This window comes from Monodelphis domestica, chromosome 1, assembly GCF_027887165.1.
Source record: "Monodelphis domestica isolate mMonDom1 chromosome 1, mMonDom1.pri, whole genome shotgun sequence".
In the NCBI taxonomy this organism is placed as follows: Eukaryota; Metazoa; Chordata; class Mammalia; order Didelphimorphia; family Didelphidae; genus Monodelphis; species Monodelphis domestica.
The window spans coordinates 104077213-104098648 of NC_077227.1; the positions used below are offsets into that span (position 1 = coordinate 104077213).

Below are 21436 nucleotides of genomic sequence, written 5' to 3' on the forward strand. Positions count from 1 at the left end.
AATACATCGGGACATAAGTCTCTCTCTCTCTATCTGTGTCTCTGTCTGTGTCTCTTTCTGTCTCTCTGTATATGTATAGATGTATATAGGTCAATCATTTCAGTCATGTCTGACATTCTGTGATCCATTTGGGGTTTTCTTTGTAAAGATAATAGAGTGTTTTATCAACTTCTTTTCCAGCTCATTTTACAGATGTCCTCATCAATCCATCATCCATCAACTGAGACAAAAAGGGTTAAGTTTTATATGTATAGATTATTAATATATTAACTTATATACACACAAAATATTCCCCTTCCTCTCTAAGACATATAATTTTATATTATATGTTACAGAAGAGTATATTATATATTACACATATCATAGAGAAAAAACATTATATATAAGAATACATATTATAGAGATATTGAGTTTCCCTGCTCACTTAAAGTCTTCAAGCTCATCACTTCTTGAATGTATTATACCAAATGTATGTTTTATTACTTATATGTTAATCATATTGTGTATGAGGGAATGACCAAAAGCAATGAAAAAAATGAATTTTGAAGAAATGTCTCAGAAGAAGAGCAGATGGAACCCCAGAGGATAGCGGGGGATGGTATGGAGTTTCCAGCCAGGCTCAAAAGGCAGTTGGGAGAAAAACCAAGAGTTCTTTTCATCTTGGGCTCCTTGGAGCTGAGAGGGAGAACTACCTTCTGCTGTGAAGATACAAATCTCTCAACCTTTTTACCTGAGCCGCAGAAGATCTTATCTCTCAACTGGTGGCAAATCTTTAGGATAAGGATTCTCTTTTCCATTAGGGGAATCCAAAGCTTACTTCTAAAGAAGATTCCCTGGTTCAAATCCTCAAGATCTGTATAGGGAAAATACCTAGGGATTTCCTTTTCCCCCTGTCCTGTTTACCTTTCAACCCTTTATATCTAAATAAAATAGACATCTTAAATTTAATAGAAACTTGAATCAGATTCAAATGTGTTAGAAGGGGAACTTCAAAATATCACTTCAAGAAGGAGGCTGAAGGGAAAATTTCACTTACCCTTTTAGACTAGTCAAACTGACTCCATTGGTCAACAGCTCAACTTGGGGAAGGAGGAGGAAGGAAGGGTCACATTGTGTTCAATCCCCAGGTAGCTGAACTTTGGTTACTCCTTCAAAGTCCCCCACTAATATAATATAAGGGTCAGATTAGTTGGCTACTGAGGTCTCTTATGCCTCTGAAGTTCTGTAATTTTTTCTTGCTTGCAATTGGATTGGCTTTGTGTCTGACCTTTCAAGGTGAGTATTTCTGTATCCCTACAGTTTATTTTTTTAATGTGAATTTTGTTCCTTTGCCTAGGTTACTCAACAAAGGTCCTAGGAATGTGAAACTGGCAGGGACTTCAAAGAATCAAAGCCAAAGTCATGAAATTGTTATGCATATGAGCCAAATTGGATTTATGCTTTCCTGGCTATCCAAACATGAACTATGGGTTGAAAAGAAAATGATCAATAAAATATAGACTGGTATATATTTGCAAACCCTTTTCTGTCACTTATGGTAAGAAAATTAAAGAACTCATCCCACCGGTATTAGGGCATCATTTTGATATTAGTTTGCAAAGAACATTAGTTTTGAGGAATGATAATAGCTAATAATAGTGAATATTTATATAGCACTTACTATGTGCCTGGAACTTTGCTATATATATTTTTAAATAATTGTTATCTTATTTGATCTTCACAGAAATCTTGGGAGAAAGGTGCTATTATTATCCCCAACTTACACATGAAGAAACAGAGGCAAGCAGAGTTTAAGTGATATTACTCAGGAGTGTACAGCTAGTAAGTTTCTTAAACTAGATTTGAACTCATGTTTTCCTGAATCTGGCCCTGGCACTCTACTATGCTAACTACCTGTCTTACAATGATGAAGAGGTGGATTTGCTCTCATTTGAGTAAAATGTATGAATTTATTTCAACAATTCAATTTAAGAAACATTCATTAAATACCAATTACGTATAGACCAATAACTAAAATATTGTTTGTCCTACCACAGACCACACCCTAAGGCCATGATGGTGAACCTTTTAAAGACCATGTGTTCTGCCCTCCACCCGGTGCCAAATGCTACCCTGCCTTTACCCCACACAGGGAAGGGAGAAAGCACTCCCATTGGGCTGCTGGGCAGAGGGGTGGGTGAAGTAAGGAATGAATGTCCTCAGTGAGTGCAGAGAGGGGGAGGCCAGTGGCCCTAGCACTCCACTCCCATCCAACTCTGCTGCCTGTGAGCCACCCACCTTACCTCACACAGGAGAGGGAGGAAGTTCTCCCATTAGGCAGCTGAGCAGAGGGGTGGATAATGTAAAAAATGTCATCAGGCATGATGGAGAGGGGGAAGGGAGCAGCTCTGCCTGAGTCCCTCTGCCTTTCTAGTAACAAACTCTGGAGGGGGTAGGGTGGCATGTATGTCCACAGAGTGCATGTTGCATGTCTCCTTTGGCACATATCATAGTTTTGTCATTACTGCCTTAGGGCAAGGAGCATGAAACAAGATTTCAGGTGACGTTGTGTTATCTCTTTTCTGAAGGTCTCAAGAAGGGATTGAACTATGTGATCTTCAATGTATCTTCTCAAACTGAAGCATAAAGATGTTTTTGGATTCTAAATGAGGATTCATCTCAGGCATTCAGAGTGGGGCACTACCCTATAGAAGGGAGAGATGGACTCAGGGGCACCAGTGTGAACCATTGCTGGGAAGGTTTTCATGATGGAAAGAGTGGGAGGACAGGGTAGTAGAAGACTGCTTTTTCTAGTATAAAGCAAGGCAAGTGGGAAAGGGAGAAGAGCTTAGCACACCATTGAATATCTCCTTATTTTAATTAATTATTTATGCTAGCTAGAAGCTAAGCTCCAATTTTTCTATACTGATGCTCTTCAGGTGCTACCTACAGTATCTGAATCCAACACTTTGGGGCAAAACTCTAGTTATCCTGAATGACTTACATCTCTGACCATTTGCAAAGTATTATGGAAGGTGTAATGATAAAAAACAGCAGAGACCCAGGCAGCTGGGTAAAGAGGGCATCTATTGATCAGCCACAGTCTAGCCCCTGTATTTCTTCCCATTAGACCTCAGGCTAGCTTCCTACTTCAGTCTAACAGTAATCTAAACATCACCTAATGTCTTTCTTTGGAATCTGACTCAAGAAAGGCCATCTTTAACCAAAGCACACCTGTTTTCTATATTATATTAGATAAGAAAAATATTGTGGGTCAAGTATTAACTGTGTGAGGGGGAACATAAAGGGTTTACTAATCAGCTCCATTATTTTATTTCTTTATTTCTACCTGAAGTTAAATTGTTTACAAGATAAGAACTTCAAAAATGACAGAAAAGGATAATCTGATATTGATACTGAATACATTGCGAAAAAAGAAAATACTCTTCTAGATGACAAAATTGGTATAACCAGAAATCCAAAATCCTAGAAGAAAATGCAGAAAAATCTTGTCAATTTTTAGTGGTAAGATTCTCACTTTTTTTTGTAGTATTAAAAAGAATTTAATTATATTAAATATATATTTTTTTAATTTTAAACATTATTTTATTTGGTCATTTCCAAACATTATTCACTGGAAAAAAAGATCATTTTCTTTTCCTCCCCACCCCTCCCTCCCACCACCTTTCCCTTTCCCATAGCCGACGCATGATTCCACTGGTTATCACATGTGTTCTTGACTCGAACCCATTTCCCTGTTGTTGGTATTTGCATTAGAGTGTTCATTTAGAGTCTCTCTTCAGTCATAGCCCCTCAACCCCTGTAGTCAAGCAGTTGCTTTTCATCGGTGTTTTCACTCCCACAGTTTATCCTCTGCTTGTGGATAGTATTTTTTAGATCCCTGCAGATTGTTCAGGGACATTGCATTGCCATTAATGGAGAAGTACATCACCTTCGATTGTACCACAATGTATCAGTCTCTGTGTACAATGTTTTCCTGGTTATTCTCCTTTCACTCTGCATCACTTCCTGGAGGTTGTTCCAGTCTCCATGGAATTCCTCTACTTTATTATTCCTTTTAGCACAATAGTATTCCATCACCAACATATACCACAATTTGTTCAGCCATTCCCCAATTGATGGGCATCCCCTCGTTTTCCAATTTTTGGCCACCACAAAGAGTGCAGCTATGAATATTCTTGTACAAGTCTTTTTCCTTATTATCTTTTTGGGGTATAAACCCAGCAGTGCTATAGCTCGATCAAAGGGCAGACAGTCTTTTATCACCCTTTGGGCATAGTTCCAAATTGCCCTCCAGAATGGCTGGATCAATTCACAACTCCACCAGCAATGAATTAGTGTCCCCACTTTGCCACATCCCCTCCAGCATTCATTACTTTCCTTTGCTGTCATGTTAGCCAATCTGCTAGGTGTGAGGTGATACCTCAGAGTTGTTTTGATTTGCATCTCTCTGATTATAAGACATGTAGAGCACTTTTTCATGTGCTTATTAATAGTTTTGATTTCTTTGGCTGAGAACTGCGTGTTCATGTCCCTTGCCCATTTATCAATTGGAGAATGGCTTGATTTTTTGTACAATTGATTTAGTTCTTTGTAAATTTGAGTAATTAAACCTTTGTCAGAGGTTTTTATGAAGATTGTTTCCCAATTTGTTGCTACCCTTCTGATTTTGGTTACATTGGTTTTGTTTGTACAAAAACTTTTTAATTTGATGTATTCCAGATTATTTTTTTTGCATTTTGTAACTCTTTCTAATTCTTGCTTGGTTTTGAAGTCTTTCCCTTCTCAAAGGTCTGACATGTATACTATTCTGTGTTTGCCTAATTTTCTTATAGTTTCCTTCTTTATGTTCATGTCATTCACCCATTTTGAATTTATCTTGGCGTAGGGTGTGAGGTGTTGATCTAAACCTAATCTTTCCCACATTGTCCTCCAATTTTCCCAGCAGTTTTTATAAAATAGTGGATTTTTGTCCCAAAAGCTGGGATCTTTGGGTTTGTTATATACTGTCTTGCTGAGGTCACTTGCCCCCAGTCTATTCCACTGATTCTCCTTTCTGTCTCTTAGCCAGTACCAAGTTGTTTTGATGACCGCTGTTTTATAATATAGTCTGAGATCTGGGACTGCAAGACCCCCTTCCTTTGTATTTTTTTTCATTATTTCCCTGGATATCCTTGATCTTTTGTTCTTCCAAATGAACTTTGTTATGTTTTTTTCTAAATCAGTAAAAAAAATTTTTTTTGGAAGTTCCATGGGTATGGCACTAAATAGATAGATGAGTTTGGGTAGGAAGGTCATTTTTATTATATTGGCTCTTCCTACCCATGAGCAGTTAATGTTCTTCCAATTGTTCAAGTCTAGTTTTAGTTGTGTGGAAAGTGTTTTGTAGTTGTGTTCATATAGTTCCTGTGTTTGTCTCGGGAGGTAAATTCCTAGGTATTTTATTTTGTCTAAGGTGATTTTGAATGGGATTTCTCTTTCTAGTTTTTGCTGCTGAGCTGTGTTGGAGATATATAGAAATGCTGATGACTTATGTGGGTTTATTTTGTATACTGCAACTTTGCTAAAGTTGTTGATTATGTCAATTAGCTTTTTGGTTGAATCTCTAGGATTCTTTAAGTAGACCATCATGTCATCTGCAAAGAGCGATAATTTGGTCTCCTTCTTGCCTATTTTGATGCCTTCAATTTCTTTTTCTTCTCTAATTGCTACTGCTAGTGTTTCTAATACAATGTCAAATAATAGAGGTGATAATGGGCATCCTTGTTTTACTCCTGATCTTAATGGGAATGGATTTAGTTTATCCCCATTGCAGATGATATTAGTTGATGGTTTTAGATATATACTGTTTATTATTTTTAGGAACGGCCCTTCTATTCCTATGCTTTCTAGTGTTTTTAGTAGGAATGGGTGTTGTATTTTATCAAAGGCTTTTTCTGCATCTATTGAGATAATCATGTGGTTCTTGTTGGTTTGCTTGTTGATGTGGTCAATTATGTGGATAGTTTTCCTAATACTGAACCAGCCCTGCATCCCTGGTATAAATCCTACTTGATCATGGTGGATGACCCTTCTGATCATTTGCTGGAGTCTTTTTGCTAGTATCCTATTTAAGATTTTTGCATCTATATTCATTAGGGAGATTGGTCTATAATTTTCATTCTCTGTTTTTGTCCTGCCTGGCTTTGGAATTAGTACCATGTTTGTGTCATAAAAGGAGTTTGGTAGAATTCCCTCTTTGCTTATTATGTCAAATAGTTTGTATAGTATTGGAGTTAGCTGTTCTTTGAATGTTTGATAGAATTCACTGGTGAATCCATCAGGCCCTGGGGATTTTTCTTAGGAAGTTCTTTGATGGCCTGTTGGATTTCTTTTTCTGATATGGGATTATTTAAGAAATCTATTTCTTCTTCTGTTAGTCTAGGAAATTTATTTTTTTGTAAATATCCATCCATATCACCTAGGTTGGCATATTTATTGCCATATAGTTGGGCAAAGTAGTTTTTAATGATTGCTTTAATTTCCTCTTCATTAGAGGTGAGATCCCCCTTTTCATCCTTGATGCTGTTAATTTGCCTTTCTTCTTTGCTTTTTTTAAATTAGATTGACCAGTACTTTGTCTATTTTGTTTGTTTTTTCAAAGTACCAGCTTCTAGTCTTGTTTATTAGCTCAATAGTTCTGTCACTATCAATTTTTATTAATTTCCCTCTTAATTTTTAGGATCTCTAGTTTGGTTTTCTTCTGGGGGTTTTTAATTTGTTTGTTCTCAATTTTTTTGATTTGCATTTCCAATTCCTTGATCTCTGTCCTCCCTAATTTGTTAATATATGCAGTCAGGGATCTGAATTTTCCTCTAAGTACTGCCTTGGCTGCATCCCATAAGGTTTGAAAGAATGTCTTGCTGTTGTCATTTTCTTCAACAAAATTATTAATTGTTTCTATGATTTCTTCTTTAACTATCCGATTTAGGAGTATCATATTATTTAATTTCCAATTAATTTTTGATTTGGCTCTCCATGTACCCTTACCGATCAATATTTTTATTGCCTTGTGATCTGAAAAGGCTGCATTTATTATTTCTGCTTTTCTGCATTTGAGTGCCATGTCTTTCTCACTTTTATGACTTTCCTTTAAAGTCTGATCCAAATCCTAGTTATCTTTCAGTCAATCTATCAATGTATCTACTATATGCTAGACACTGAGGATATAAGCACAAAGAGAGAAACAATCGCTATTTGAAAGAATTTAGTTAATAATATATACTTTATATAATTGTAATATATATTTTAAGATTAAAAATCTCTGCAGACTATATTAATTTATAATTATTTATTAAATAGTAAAAATCAGGTCATAAAAATAAAAGGCACAAAGCCACATTCCTGGCTCTCCTCTTTATGTACCTTCTTCCCTAGCTGACTAGACCTTGCTGCTTGGCCAGAGAAGGGAATGAGAGCTTCCTTGATCCATAACTTGTACTCCCCTCCACACATACACATATCACATTTTCTGGGTCCCCCTGACTGGACAGACGTGACCTCACTACAGGTCAGATGTCAATATTCCAGATGCTAGGAGTCATGTGGGATCAGAGTCAAGCATCTTCTGGGACTCCAGAGAGTCATGAAGCTTCTGAACTCTTCCCAGCGGGTGCCTACATCTCCCTTATTCAGCTGAGCCTTGTTTTTAATCCAATAAAAGGGTGAAGGTAAAATCAAAATTGATTTTAAAAGTCAAAATGAAACTTTCTTTTTAATGAGGGGTACAGATTTATGTTAAATTCTCACATATATTATATGTGTATATGTACACATACACACACACACATATATATCATTTATATACAAATGCATGTCTATATGTGTAATTACAAAAGATGCAGGTAGGTGGTCTAATAAAGAGTGCTGGGCCTGAAATCAAGAAGAACTGAGTTCAAAATGTAGCGTTAGGTACAAGCTAGTTGTGTGCCCTTGGGCAAGTCACTTAACTTCTGTTTACCTTAATCCACAAGAGAAGGAAATAGCAAATTACTTTAGTATCTTTGCCAAGAAAAACCCATGGACAACATGGGGTCATGAAGACTTGGACATGACTGAACAATTCAGTCATGTTCATATATATGTTAATTATATATATCATATATCCATTGTATATAATATAAACATACTATATACATATATGAAAGGAACACATGAATATATCATAAAAATAGATCTATACAAAGTAATTAAAATGCAAGGTCTCGAGAGCACTAGCATTTGGGGAGAGATAAGGAAATTAGTTTAGGTAAGTATAATAGCTTCCTAGATGTTTTTTCCCCCCTATAGCTTCTCCTCCTGTAATTCACCTACCCCCCCCCACCTGCTTAACCATATTATTTTATGGTCCTTTTCATGTAATTTCACTACTCAAAAATCTTCTGTGGCTCCTCTCTGCTTACAGGGAAAACCCCAGTTCTAACTATAAGTACTTATTATCCATAGGGGACTCCATAAATTTCTTCTCCTTCATGTTGTTAAGGTCTTTTACCCCCTGCCCTTTGCCAGCATCCTCTGAAGTGTAGTGAAATGAGCACTGATACTGGAGTTAGAAAATCTGAGCTCAAATTCAACTTTCAATATTTTCTACATGTATGACTTGAAACTTCTTCGTTCTCAGTTTGGTAATTTGTAAAATTAGAGATGGATTAGATGGCCACTGAGGTGTTCTATAGTTGTAGATCTTTTCTTTTCTTGATCATAGCAATTCTCAATCTCTCTTTCTCTCTCTCTCTCTCTCTCTCTCTCTCTCTCTCTCTCTCTCTCTCTCTCTCTCTCTCATTTGAATACCAAATTTTTGATTGACTACATTATTCCTATTGTGGTTATCACATAATGAGGAATAGTGTTTGCAATTGTGTACCTGTCTTTTTTTCCCAGAACATACTAATATCTCATGGACCCTGTCTAATATTTCTTTGTTCTCCTCTCAGGGAGGAGACTAGTGCTATGGATATGCCAGACATTCAGTAAATATTTTTTAAATAAATGAATAAATGAGTCAATGAATGCTCTTTGCCTCAATATTTAAGCTATGTAGACCCAGCCTTTGGTTTGGAAAAATAAAAACCTCTGAAACCTCTTTCAAAGATTGTTCTTTTATTATGCTTCAGGGATAAGTAAGTTGCCAGAAACACAATATAGGATGACATTGGCTTTTGTTGCATAGTGAAAAAAGTTGAACCACAAACCCAGACTATTTCATCTTTGGAAACCCTATCTTAGGGTCAAAATCATCACTCTCCATGGAACTCTTATCTGGTAGCTGAAATCATCAGTTTCTGTGGGGTGTTATTACTTGTACTATCTTTGCAGTTGAGAGAAAACGTGTTTTCTAAGCAAAGGCTCCCAATCTTCCACAATAAGTTATCTTGATAGGAAATGAAAATGTTTCTTTAGTGTATCTAGATGCAAGCATGAAAACTTTATACCGTCCTAGCCACAGCATTGAAAGAGGATTCATCTTTATTATTAGGACCCAGAACTGATTCACAGACAAAAGATGCTTCTCCACCTTTAAGGTCCTTTAGGCCCAAGACTAACAGGGCAGCCATAACCAAAGTAATTTATTTTTCTCCAGTCCTTCCTAGCCCTGATGCTGCCCTTCTCTTGTTTTCTTCCCCCTTCCCTTCTTTCCCCCATCAGAACTATAGAATATGAGTTGAGAGGAACCTTCCGCCTAATGTTGGAATCCTCTGTGCTGAATTCCTGAGAGATTGTGAGCCAGCATTTTCTTGAACAATTCAAGTAAAATTAAATTACTACCTTCATGAGTCTGTGCATTCTTTGGTTGTTGTTGTTCAGTCATGTCTGACTCTTCATGACCCCATTTAGAGTTTTCTTGGCAAAAATGTTGCAGTGGTTTCCATTTCCTTCCCTAGCTCATTGTATAGATGAAGAAACAGAGGCAAAATGGTTTTTGACTTGCCCAGGGTCACATAGCTGGTGTGTGAGGCTAACTTTGAATCTAGGAAGCTAAATCTTATTGACTCTAGGCTCAGACCCAATATGACACCTAGATGTCCTAGACACTCTATGGTAAGAGGGGTCTAAAAATGGTTATTAGAAATTTCTTAAAACACTCAGGCAGTAATAGAAAAGGAAGAAATAGAGACAGACAAACACACACAGAAAGAATCATAGACTAAAACACAAAGAGAAGAAGGAGAGACAGAGATAGAGACAGTGAGAGAGAACTGAAGACAGAAAGAGAGGAAATCAATACAATCAACACCTTCCCTGTATTGTCCTAGTTCTGTCTTCTGGAGCCACCCAACATAGTGTTATTGAAAGAGCCTTAGGGCAGAATAGGAGAGATATACTGAAGGCCTTAACAAAGGTGGTAGTGATATAAGGAGAGGAAAGGTGTAGAGGTATGATAGTAGGAAATATGAAATTTTGGAACCACTTGCATATATGGTATTAGAGACCAGGAAGATTTGAGGAGGATTATGAGGTTACAAATCTGAGTGAGTTAAAGAATGGTATCTTCAATAGAAGTGTGGAAATTTGGTTGAAGAGTCATTTAGGGGAAAAGTAAGTTCAATTTTAGATATATTAGTTTGAGATCTCTCTGGAACAGACAGACTTAAAATGTTAAAAGGCAGTTGGCAATTTGGGATTGAAAATCAGGAGACTAAGGCGATAAGTCTATAGCAGAGGAACAAACAATGCTATGAGAGATATATGAATGGGGGGGGGGGGTCATTTCAGACCAGTAGAAACAGAGAAAGAGCCACCAAAGAAGTGACTTTGGAAGTGAATTTGAAGGTGGATATGGAAAGATGACAAGGATTTCAGTAAGCCGAGATGAGGGCTGGGGGAGGCCACTGCAGATGTTGGGAATAGCATGAAAAAACTTGGGATGTAGAAAACCCAGGACATATTTGTTTCCTGATAAGTGGTCTAGACTGTTTGAAGAGAATATGTGAAGGGGAGTAATGTGAGATAAGAATTCAAAATTAAGGGAAGATTAAACCATGGAGAACCTTGAATGTTGGGTACATGAGTTTGAGTATAATACAGACAGACCTAATTATTGATAGTAGAACAAGTGAAAGTCCCATGAAAAGATAGAGGCATTTAATCATTTTGACTTCACCAAGATGAGAATTACTCAAAACACAAAGCACAAATTTATAAAAATATATCTGAATATAGGCATGAAATGCTCAGTGGGCAGCTAGATGGCTAACTAGAGTGTCAGGCCTGAAGTCATGAAACCTAAATACAAATCTAGCTTCAGATACTTACTAGCTGTGCAACCCTGGACAAGTCACTTAATCCTGTTTACCTCAGTTTTCTTATCTATAAAAATGAACTGGAAAAGGAAATGGCAAACCACTGCAGTATATTTGCTAAGGAAATTCCAAATAGGGTCAGGAAGAGAAGAACATGACTGAAACAACTGAGCAAATCATGAACATGAAGTCCTCAGAAGGGGATTTGGGAAGGAAAGTTTTAATTGGATAATTGAAAAGAACTAATAAACTTGATAATGCCCTTCAAAGAGGACAAGCAGAATGAGGATCTAGAAGCTTTATTTAATTTAAATTTTGACTTGTATGAATAATGGATTAGGTTTATAAGTATTTTTAATTCTCTAATATTAAAATTAGAGAAGCACTGAGAAGTTGGACATTAAAAATGGCAATTCATTCAAATTATAAGTTCTTAAGATTTTTATAGAAATGTCAGTCATTCCAAATCTGTTAAGTACAAAACTTCAATGCATCACTTGTAACAAATTGTGTAAAATACCAGAAATGCAGAAAAGTATGAAACTATCATAATTAATATAGAGTAAGTCAAATAATAATAATATAAATTAGAATTCATATGATGTTTTGAGATTTCCAAAGCACTTTATTAAAAATTTCATTTAATTAGTCAATTTAGAATATTTTCCCATAGTTACAAGAATTGTGTTCTTTCCCTAAATATACCCCCATTCCCTCCCATAGCCAATGTGCAATTCCACTGGGTTTTACATGTGTCCTTGTTCAAAACCTATTTCCATATTATTGATGTTTGCACTAGAGTGATCATTTAGAGTCTACATACCCAATAATATCTCCATCAACCCATTTGATCAAGTAGTTATTTTTTCTTCTGTGTTTCTACTCATAGTTTTTCCTCTGAATGTAGTGTTCTTGCTTAAAAATAACTCCAAATTGTTCTGGATCATTGCATTGCTACTAATAGGGAAGTTCATTACATTCAATTGTACCACAGTGTGTCAGTCTCTATGTATAATGTTCTCTTGCTTATTTATTTATAAAATCCTAATGAAACACCCAAACTCAGCTGGAAATTTTATGGTGATTTAATTGATATAGTGGAGGAGATTTAAGAAGAAAGAAGAAGGAAGCAACTAGTACCTGGTGGGAAGATTAGGATATCTAGAAAGTAAGGTCTTGAGTGTGAAGGAGGGAAGAAGCAGCCTGACTTCCAAAGGGGCTCAGCTAAGATGCCCAATCCTGAATCAGCTCAAGGGAAAAACTCTCCACCCAACACTCCAAGATGTCTAAACACCTAGCACACTCTCAGCCAGAGTCACCTCTCCAGGGAAAGAGGAGGAGAGAGGAAGTCACATGCCTTATATAGACAGTTTTACATCACTTTCCTGTGTCTCATCTGTACCAATGACGATTTAGCTTTTCTTAGGACAGCCCAGAGGTCTGTCCTTTTTTCTGCACATGTCTGTTGAAGGCCATTTACTTAGATAATTAAATTTTGAGCTTGATGCAGACCTTCCAAATCTTGTTAAGCTAAGAAGGGAGGAGAAATGTAGTTTCCAAGCCCTGATTCTGTTATTCCAAGTATCTCCATTGTTCCTGATCAGGAAATAGCTAAATCACATCTTCTAAATGGTCTGATTAGGGTGGAATAGTTTTAAAATTCACACAGTGCTATGGCTGGATCAAAGGGCAGACAGTCTTTTAGTGCCCTTTGGGCATAGTTCCAAATGGCCTTCCATAATGGTTGGATTAATTCACAGCTCCACCAGCAATATATTAATGTCCCAATTTTGCCACATCCCCCCCAACATTCATTATTTTCCTTTGCTGTCATGTTAACCAATCTGCTAGGTGTGATGTGGTACCTCAGAGTTGTTTTGATTTGCATTTCCCTGATTATATTTCAAACACTATTTCATGTGCTTATTAATAGTTTTGATTTCTTTATCTGAAAATTTCCTATTCATGCCCCTTTCCCATTTATCAATTCGGGAATGGCTTGATTTTTTGTACAATTGATTTAGCTCTTTATAAATTTGAGTAATTAGACCTATATAAGAGTTTTTTGTCATGAAGATTGTTTCCCAATTTGTTGCTTCTCTTCTCATTTTGGTTGCATTGGTTCTGTTTGTACAAAACCTTTTTAATTTAACATAATCAAAATTATTAATTTTATATTTTGTAATTTTTTCTAACTGTTGCTTGGTCTTAAAATCTTTCCTTTCCCAAAGATCTGATAGGTATACTATTCTGTGTTCAGTCAATTTACTTATAGTTTCTTTCTTTATATTCAAGTCATTCACCCATTCTGAGTTTATCTTGGTCTAGGGTGTGAGATGTTGATCCAATCCCAATATCTCCCATACTTTCATCCAATTTTCCCAGAAGTTTTTGTCAAATAGTGGATTTTTGTCCCCAAAGCTGAGATATTTGGGTTTATGATACATTGTCTTGCTGTGGTCACTTACCTAAAGTCTATTCTACTGATCCTCCTTTCTATCTCTTAGCCAGTACCATTTTGCTTTGATGACCACTACATTATAGTATAGTTTGATATCTGGTACTGCTAGACAACCCTCCATCACATTTTTTTTTCATTATTTCCCTGGATATCCTTGATCTTTTGTTCTTCCAAATGAACTTTGTTATGTTTTTTTTCTAATTCAGTAAAATAATTTCTTGGTAGTTTGATGGGTATGGCAATAAATAAGTAAATAAGTTTGGATAGGATTGTCATTTTTATTATGTTAGTTCATCCTACCAATGAGAAATTAATATTTTTCCAGTTATTTAGATATAGTTTTAATTGTGTAGAAACTGTTTTGTAATTGTGTTCAAATACTTCCTGTTTTTGTCTTGGTAGATAGATTCCTAAGTATTTTATGTTGTCTAGGGTGATTTTAAATGGAATTTCTCTTTCTAATGCTTGCTATTGAGATGTATTGGAAATATATAGAAATGTTGATGACTTAGGTGGGTTTATTTTGTATCCTGCAACTTTGCTAAAGTTGTCAATCATTTCCACTAGCTTTTTAGTTGATTCTCTAGGATTCTTAAAGTAGACCATTATTCATGGGCAAAGAGTGTCTCCTTATTGCCTGTTTTAATACCTTAAATTACTTTTTCTTCTCTAATTGCTACTTCTAGTGTTTCTAGTACAATGCTAAATAATAGAGGTGATGAAGAGCATCCTTGTTTCACTCCTGATATTATTGGGAATGCTTCTAGTTGATCCCCATTGTACATGATGTTTGCTGATGGTTTTAGATCTATACTGTTTATTATTTTTAGGAAAAGTCCTTCTATTCCTTTACTTTCAAGTGTTTCATTAGGAATTAATGTTGGATTTAGTCAAAGGCTTTTTCTGCATCTTTTGAGATAATTATGTGATTTTTGTTGGTTTGCTTGTTGATATGGTCAATTATGTGGATGGTTTTTCTAATATTGAACCATCCTTGCATTCCTTGTATAAATTCCTCCTGATCGTCATGAATAACCCTCTTGATCACTTACTGGATTCTCTTTAAGATTTTTGCATCTATGTTCATTAGGGATATTGTTCTATATTTTTATTTCTCTGTTTTTGACCTGCCTGGCCTTGGAATGAGTACCATATTTGTGTCATAAAGGGAATTTTTTTGGAACTCTTTCTTTGCTTATTTGGTCAAATAGTTTATATAATATTGGGAGTAGTTGTTCTTTGAATGTTTTATAGAATTCATTTGTGAATACATCTGGTCCTGGGACTTTATCTTAGGGAGTTCTTTGATGGCTTGTTCAAGGCCTTTTTCTGATATGGGGTTATTTAGGTTCTATTTCTTCTTCTGTTAATATAGGCAATTTGTATTTTTGTAAATATTCATCCATTTCACCTAGATTGCCATATTTATTGCCATATGATTGGGCATAATAGTTTTTAATGATTGCCTTAATTTCCTCTTCATTAGAGGTGAGGTCTCCCTTTTCAACTTGGATACTGTCAATTTGGTTTTCTTCTTTCTTTTTTTTTAAATTAGATTGACCAGTACTTTTTCTATTTTAATTCTTTTTTCAACATACCAATTTCTAGTCTTATTTATTAATTCAATAGTTGTTTATTTTTATATTATTAATTCCTCCTTTTATTTTTAGGATCTCTAATTTAGTTTTTTTAAGAGGACTTTTAATTTGTTCACTTTCTGGTTGTTTAAGTTGCATGCCCAATTTACTGATCTCTACCCTCTCTAGATTCTTAACATATGAACACAAGGATATAAATTTCCCTCTGAGTACTGCTTTGGCTTCATTTCATAGATTTTGAAAGTATGTCTCATCATTGTCATTTTCTTCAATGGAATTATTAATTGTTTCTATGATTTATTCTTTAACTGATTTGGGGGAATCAGATTAATTAATTTCTAATTAATTTTTGATTTGACTCTCCATGTACCCTTCGTAATTACTTTTTATTGCATTATGATCTGAAAAGGTTTCCTTTATTATTTCTGCTCTTTTGTACTGGTTTTCAGTGTTTTTATGCCCTAGTACATGGTCAATCTTTGTGAATATACTATGTGCTGCTGAAAAGAAGGTGTATTCCTTTATGTCCCTATTCATTTTTCTCCACATATATACTAACTCTAATTTTTCTAAGATTTCATTCACTTCTCTTAACTCTTGCATATTTATTTTTTTGGTTTTATTTATCTAGTTCTGATAGAGGAAAGTTTAGGTCTCCCACTAGTATAGTTTTTCTATTTCATTCTTAAGCTCCCCTCATTTCTCTTTTAGAAATTTGGATACTATTACCATTTGGTGCACACATATTGAGTACTGATACTTCATCATTTTCTATACTGCCTTTCCTCAGGATGTAATTACCTTCCCTATCTCTTTTAACTAGATCTATTTTTACTAGGGCTTTGTCAGTTATCATGATTGAGAATCCTGCCTTCTTTTTCTTGGTTGAAGCCCAATAGATTGTGCTCCATCAGCTTACATTTACTCTGTGTGTGTTTACCAGCCTCATGTGTGTTTCTTGTAGACAACATATGGTAGGATTTTGGTTTCTAATCCACTCTACTATTTGCTTGCATTTTATGGGTGAGTTAATTTCATTCATATTGAGAGTTATGATTACCAGGTATGTATTTCCCAACATTTTGATTTCCACTCCTAGTCCTGCCCTTTCTTCTTTCACTATTTCCTTCTATGCCAGTGTTTTCTTTTTAATCAGTCAGTTCTTCTCTATAGGGCACAAATCATTTCTCTTCCCCAAATGTATCTGATTGTTCTCTCTTTGAATCAATTTCAATGCACATTAGAATTAAGTATTTCCTGTCTCCAACATCTTTACCCTTCCAATGTATAGGATTTCTCCTCCACTCCTGCCATGTGCTTCTTTATGAAATATAAATTTTGCCCCATTTTTCTCTTTTTCCATTTCTCTTAGTATTAACCTCTTTTTAACTCTAGTTGTATATATATATACATATATACTTATGCATATGTATATCTATATAAATATTTATGTCTTGTCATTTTATCCTATGTAGTTTTTCATTGTTCCCTCTGAGTATAATTATTCTAGCTATCCAGGTAAAAATAACAATTTTAAGAATTATCAATATCCTCTTTTCTTACAGGAATACAAATAATTTTAACTTATTGGGTCTCTTAAATTTTTTTTTCACCTTTCTAAATTATCTTTTGGTGATTCTCTTGAGTTCTGTGTTTTGGCATCAAATTTTCTGTTTAAATCTGGTCTTTTATTTATGAATGCTTGGGACTCTTCTATTTTATTAAATGAACATATTTTCCCCTGCAAGAATATAGTTCATTTTGCTGGGTAGTTGATTTTGGGTTTTAGACCTAGTTCCCTTGCTTTCCAGAATATCATATTCCATGCCTTCCAGTCCTTTGGTGTAGATGAAATCATATCTTGTGTTATCCTAACTGTAGTTACATGGTATCTCAATGTCTTCTTAGCAGCTTGTAATATTTTTTCCTTTGTCTCTAGTTCTTGAATTTGAGTATAATTTTCCTGGGTGTTGTGAATTCAGAATTAAATACAGGAGGTGACCTGTGTATTGTTTCAATCTCCACTTTTCCCTCTTGATCAAGAATGTTGGGGCAGTTTTCTTGGATAATTTACTATAGAATGATGTCCAGGCTTTTTCTTTTGTCATGCTCTTCCGGTAGTTCAATAATTCTTAAATTATCTCTCCTGCTTCTGTTTTTCAGGCCTGTCATTTTGTTAATGAGGTGTTTCATATTTTCCTAATCTTTTCATTCCTTTGGTTTTGTTTTATAGACTCTTGCTGTCTTGTGAAGTCATTTGCGTTTGGTTATTAGATTCTAGTTTTCAAATCCTGATTTTTTTCCCTGACTTTTTGGTCATCCTTCTCCTTTTGATATTTCATCTTCTTTGACCCATTTTCAAGGTGGTTTATTTTGGTTTTCAAGACACTATTTTCTCATTTTAGTTCAATTGCCTCTGTTTCCAGATGACTTATCTTGCTTTTTAAGTTCCTTTCCCAGTTTTCTTCATTTTCTCTTAATTGTTTTTTTAATTTTATTTTGAGTTCTTCCAAAGCCTGTGTCCAAATTGCTGGAATTTCTGTGTTTTTACTTGGTGTTCCTTTGTCCTTCTCTGTTCCATTTGCTCTTTGTGCATTGTCTGGAATAGAAGCTATTGATTGTAATTTCTTTTTTTTTCTTTTTCTGTTGTTTACTCATATTTTCCTTCCCCCTCCACCCCCCGTAATTGCTTGTAATTTTGCTCTTTTGATTTTGTGCTGGATCTGTGGGTATGGGCTATTCTCTCCTGAAGGGGCTTCTTCTCTCTTCTGCTAATTAGTCAGGTTGAGCCCTGAAGTCAGATCTTCTCCAGCTGGCAGCAGAAGCTGAAAAGGAGCTGGGCTCCCCACCTTGTTTTTAAGGTATTCTGTAGTAATTGCAGCCTTCACTCTTGGAGTTTAGTCAGCAGGCTTTCAGTGGAATCAGTGGGGGAGGGTTTTTAGAGATTGAGCTTTCCTGCCCTCTGAAGGCTTTTTATCTGCCTTAATCATTATATTAAGCTAGGGCAGAGTTGATCTGCAGAGCTGGTTATGCTCTGAGGTCAAAACTTCAAGGGAGGGGGATATGGAGTGATACCTGGGATTTCCCTGTCTTCTCTGAGCTTCTCCTCCAGCTGCCTCCCTGCTTCCTGTGTTCTGTGCCCTGAGCCTGATACAGCTGTTCCAGGAAGGTACTCCCTCCAGACTAGAGCTCTTGCCAGCCCAGAGACTCCAGCCACTGCTGGATGCTCAGTACTGTAGGTGGGGGAGGGCTCCTGGGACCTTCCTTCTTCCTCCCCCTTAAACCTGGGTGTTTTAGAATTCAGGCTTTTTGGGGGTATACCTTTTAAGTTGAGTACAGCAGGAGGGTTCCTTATCTTTGTCCTGTTGTTAGATTTGGTTTTCAGTTCCCTAGAAGCATTTTGTTTTTAATCAATGAGGAAGGGTTTTCAGAGGTCTCAATTTTCACTGCCCCTATGCTGCCAACTTGACTCTGCTTGCCCACAATTTACAAAGCACTTTATAATTATTAAGCCAATTGATCTTCATAACTCTGAGAAGTAGTTGCTTTCATTATCCCCATATGTAAAATATCGTAAAACTGAAGCACAGGTAGCTTAAGTGATTTGCAGAGAGTCAAGTAGCTAGAAGTGGAGGAGGCTGGATTTGAATTCAGGTCTTCCTGATTCCACATTTTTATTTGGTCATCTAGTTGGCCCTGTCAAATCAGATTTGTTTATGAGTAATTCAATGCAATTAAACAAATATAAGTGCTACTATGTCCAAGTAATTGTACCAGATGCTGATTTAAAGAATGACAAAAATGTAAGAGTCCCTGTCTTCAAGGAATTTATATTCTATTGTAATGTTTATGTATGTATAAATTTACTTATGTACACAAAAAGACATACACACATATATTTAAAATGCATGTGTGTATTAACACACATATATCAATGGCATAGGCCTATATGCATATGGATTGTATGACTATATATGTGTGTATTTATCTGTTTATATACATATATTTATGTATGTTACTATACAACTTATACATGGCTGTTTCATTGTTTTCTATCATCTTCAGTGAACAGACACTTAATTCCTCTTTGACTCTCTTGTCATTCCTCCAAAGTCATCTCAATGAACAGTTTGTTTAGTAACTTCTTATACTTGCTGCTGTTTAGGGTTTAGAGGGGGAAACATTTTGTTGAAAGCATATAACTGATTGATGTGTTACCTTATGCCCCCCAAAGTGTCCATTGGGAATACCTACATGGATTCTCATGATGCTTTATTCTGTATGAAGCACTTTCAAAGATTTTATCTCATTGATCCCCATTATAACCCTGTATGGTGAACAGAGTAGAGGTTATTATTTTTATATTACAGATGAGGAAACTGAGGATCAAGGAGTTTACATGAATTGGCAATGACTACATGAATAAAAATGTCAGAGAAGAAATACAATTCTAACTTTCTAACTGTTGGGCCAATGTTCTTTTCTAAGGAAGGGGAGAGGAAAGGAAGGAAAGAACATGAGAGGGAGGATCTCTTTTCTCTTATCCTATGAAAGAAGATAAAGGTACTAATGCCTTATGATAATTCTGCCTTCTGACTTCAGTGACTCCTTTCTCCCATTTAAGTGTTAATGAAAGCTTCCTTGAGGATCAAAAGTGCTTCTGTCACATGCTGAGAGGTCTGTCCCAAGTCTTCCTCAGCAGCTCTATCAGAATAACATAATATTTCTCTTTATAAACATGTAAATAATCACCCTACTGAATGAATTTGTCCTATATTCTTGCAAACTCAAAGTTTCTTCAAAAGAATAATAGAAAAGCAAATATGCAAGAGTAGATTTTAATATTTGGAATTGTGGTTCATGTTTTGCCCCAAAACTAATTTTCTAGATTAATGAATCATATCTGATAATGTAAATTAGAAATCACTTTTACAGCATGGAAAACAACAGAACTAAATTGCAATGGCTTATTGTAAATGGCACAGCCCTGACTACATGTCACACATATTTAACCATAGCAATGTTTCTGAGCATGGTTGAAATTGTTATTTCTAAGATAGAGATGCTATGGGCCAAGATGTACAGCACATACTCCCACAAAAAGAATGAGGTTCTTTTGTTCCTTTCCATGGAACTACTCCATCCAGAAAAAGATTCCATCTGTAGTACAGAATATAATAGTAATACCATGGGCAAGAATAATATTACTATGCATTGAAATATCACCATTATTTCTAATAATAATTACAGGCATAAATTAATAAAGTTTTTTTATTAAATACTTAATGTGCAAAGCATTGTGCTAAGCTCTGTGGAAACAAAGATAAAAATAAAGTAGTGCCTGCTTTCAAAGAGCTCCCATTCCATTGGGGAAGACAATACTTTCAGCTGCCAGTTAGGTGAAAAGGTCCCATTGTCCTTAGTGTGCAGGATCAAAATAGATTTTTGTTTCTTTAAAAAAAAAACAATACAACTTACACTGTTAAAATCTCATCAATTTCCAGTGTTGCATCATTTGATAATACCAAGGACTTTGGAGTCGAATCTTTCTTTTCAGGGTCTTCAATAGCTGTGACTGTAGTATTTCAGGAAGAGTTTGCATGCTGCGTTTCCATGGGATATGCTTACCAGAGTGATGGTGGAAAGTATTGCGATGCAAGCATTGCAATTCCTAAGGTTCATGGGTTCATAGTCCTCCACTGTCTTCATCAGAGTCTGAAAGATATGGCTGTCAAGATCATGAAGATAGTGAGAGTGGTGTGACTTTCCTGGCACTTTCCAAGGTGATAAAGGCAATAAGAACATCAGAGAGGATTTGATCTCAAATCATCTCAAATGATCAAAACTCCAAATCTTGTGTATTCCTAGCAGACATTTCCATAGCACTTTATGGTCTTCCTCCCTCCCTCCCTCCCTCCCTCCCTCCCTCCCTCCCTCCCTCCCTCCCTCCCTCCCTCTTCCTCCCTCCCTCTTCCCCCCACCCCCACTCTCTCTCTCTCCTCATTTTCCTCCCTTGTACTAGATGGATTCTAAAGATCCTTCCAGCTTTTGACTTAGGATTCTATACTATTTTATCTTCACAGATTTTTCAAAACTTT

General features: G+C 35.8%; 1 long non-coding RNA gene across 1 annotated transcript; it reads left to right on the forward strand.

Moving 5' to 3' along the window:
• Positions 1-470: 470 nt before the first annotated feature.
• On the forward strand, positions 471-21222 carry LOC130455366 (uncharacterized). Its single transcript, XR_008913288.1, has 3 exons — positions 471-1275; positions 1724-3504; positions 19709-21222. It is a non-coding gene; the product is annotated as an uncharacterized LOC130455366 (long non-coding RNA).
• The last annotated feature ends 214 nt before the right edge of the window (positions 21223-21436 follow it).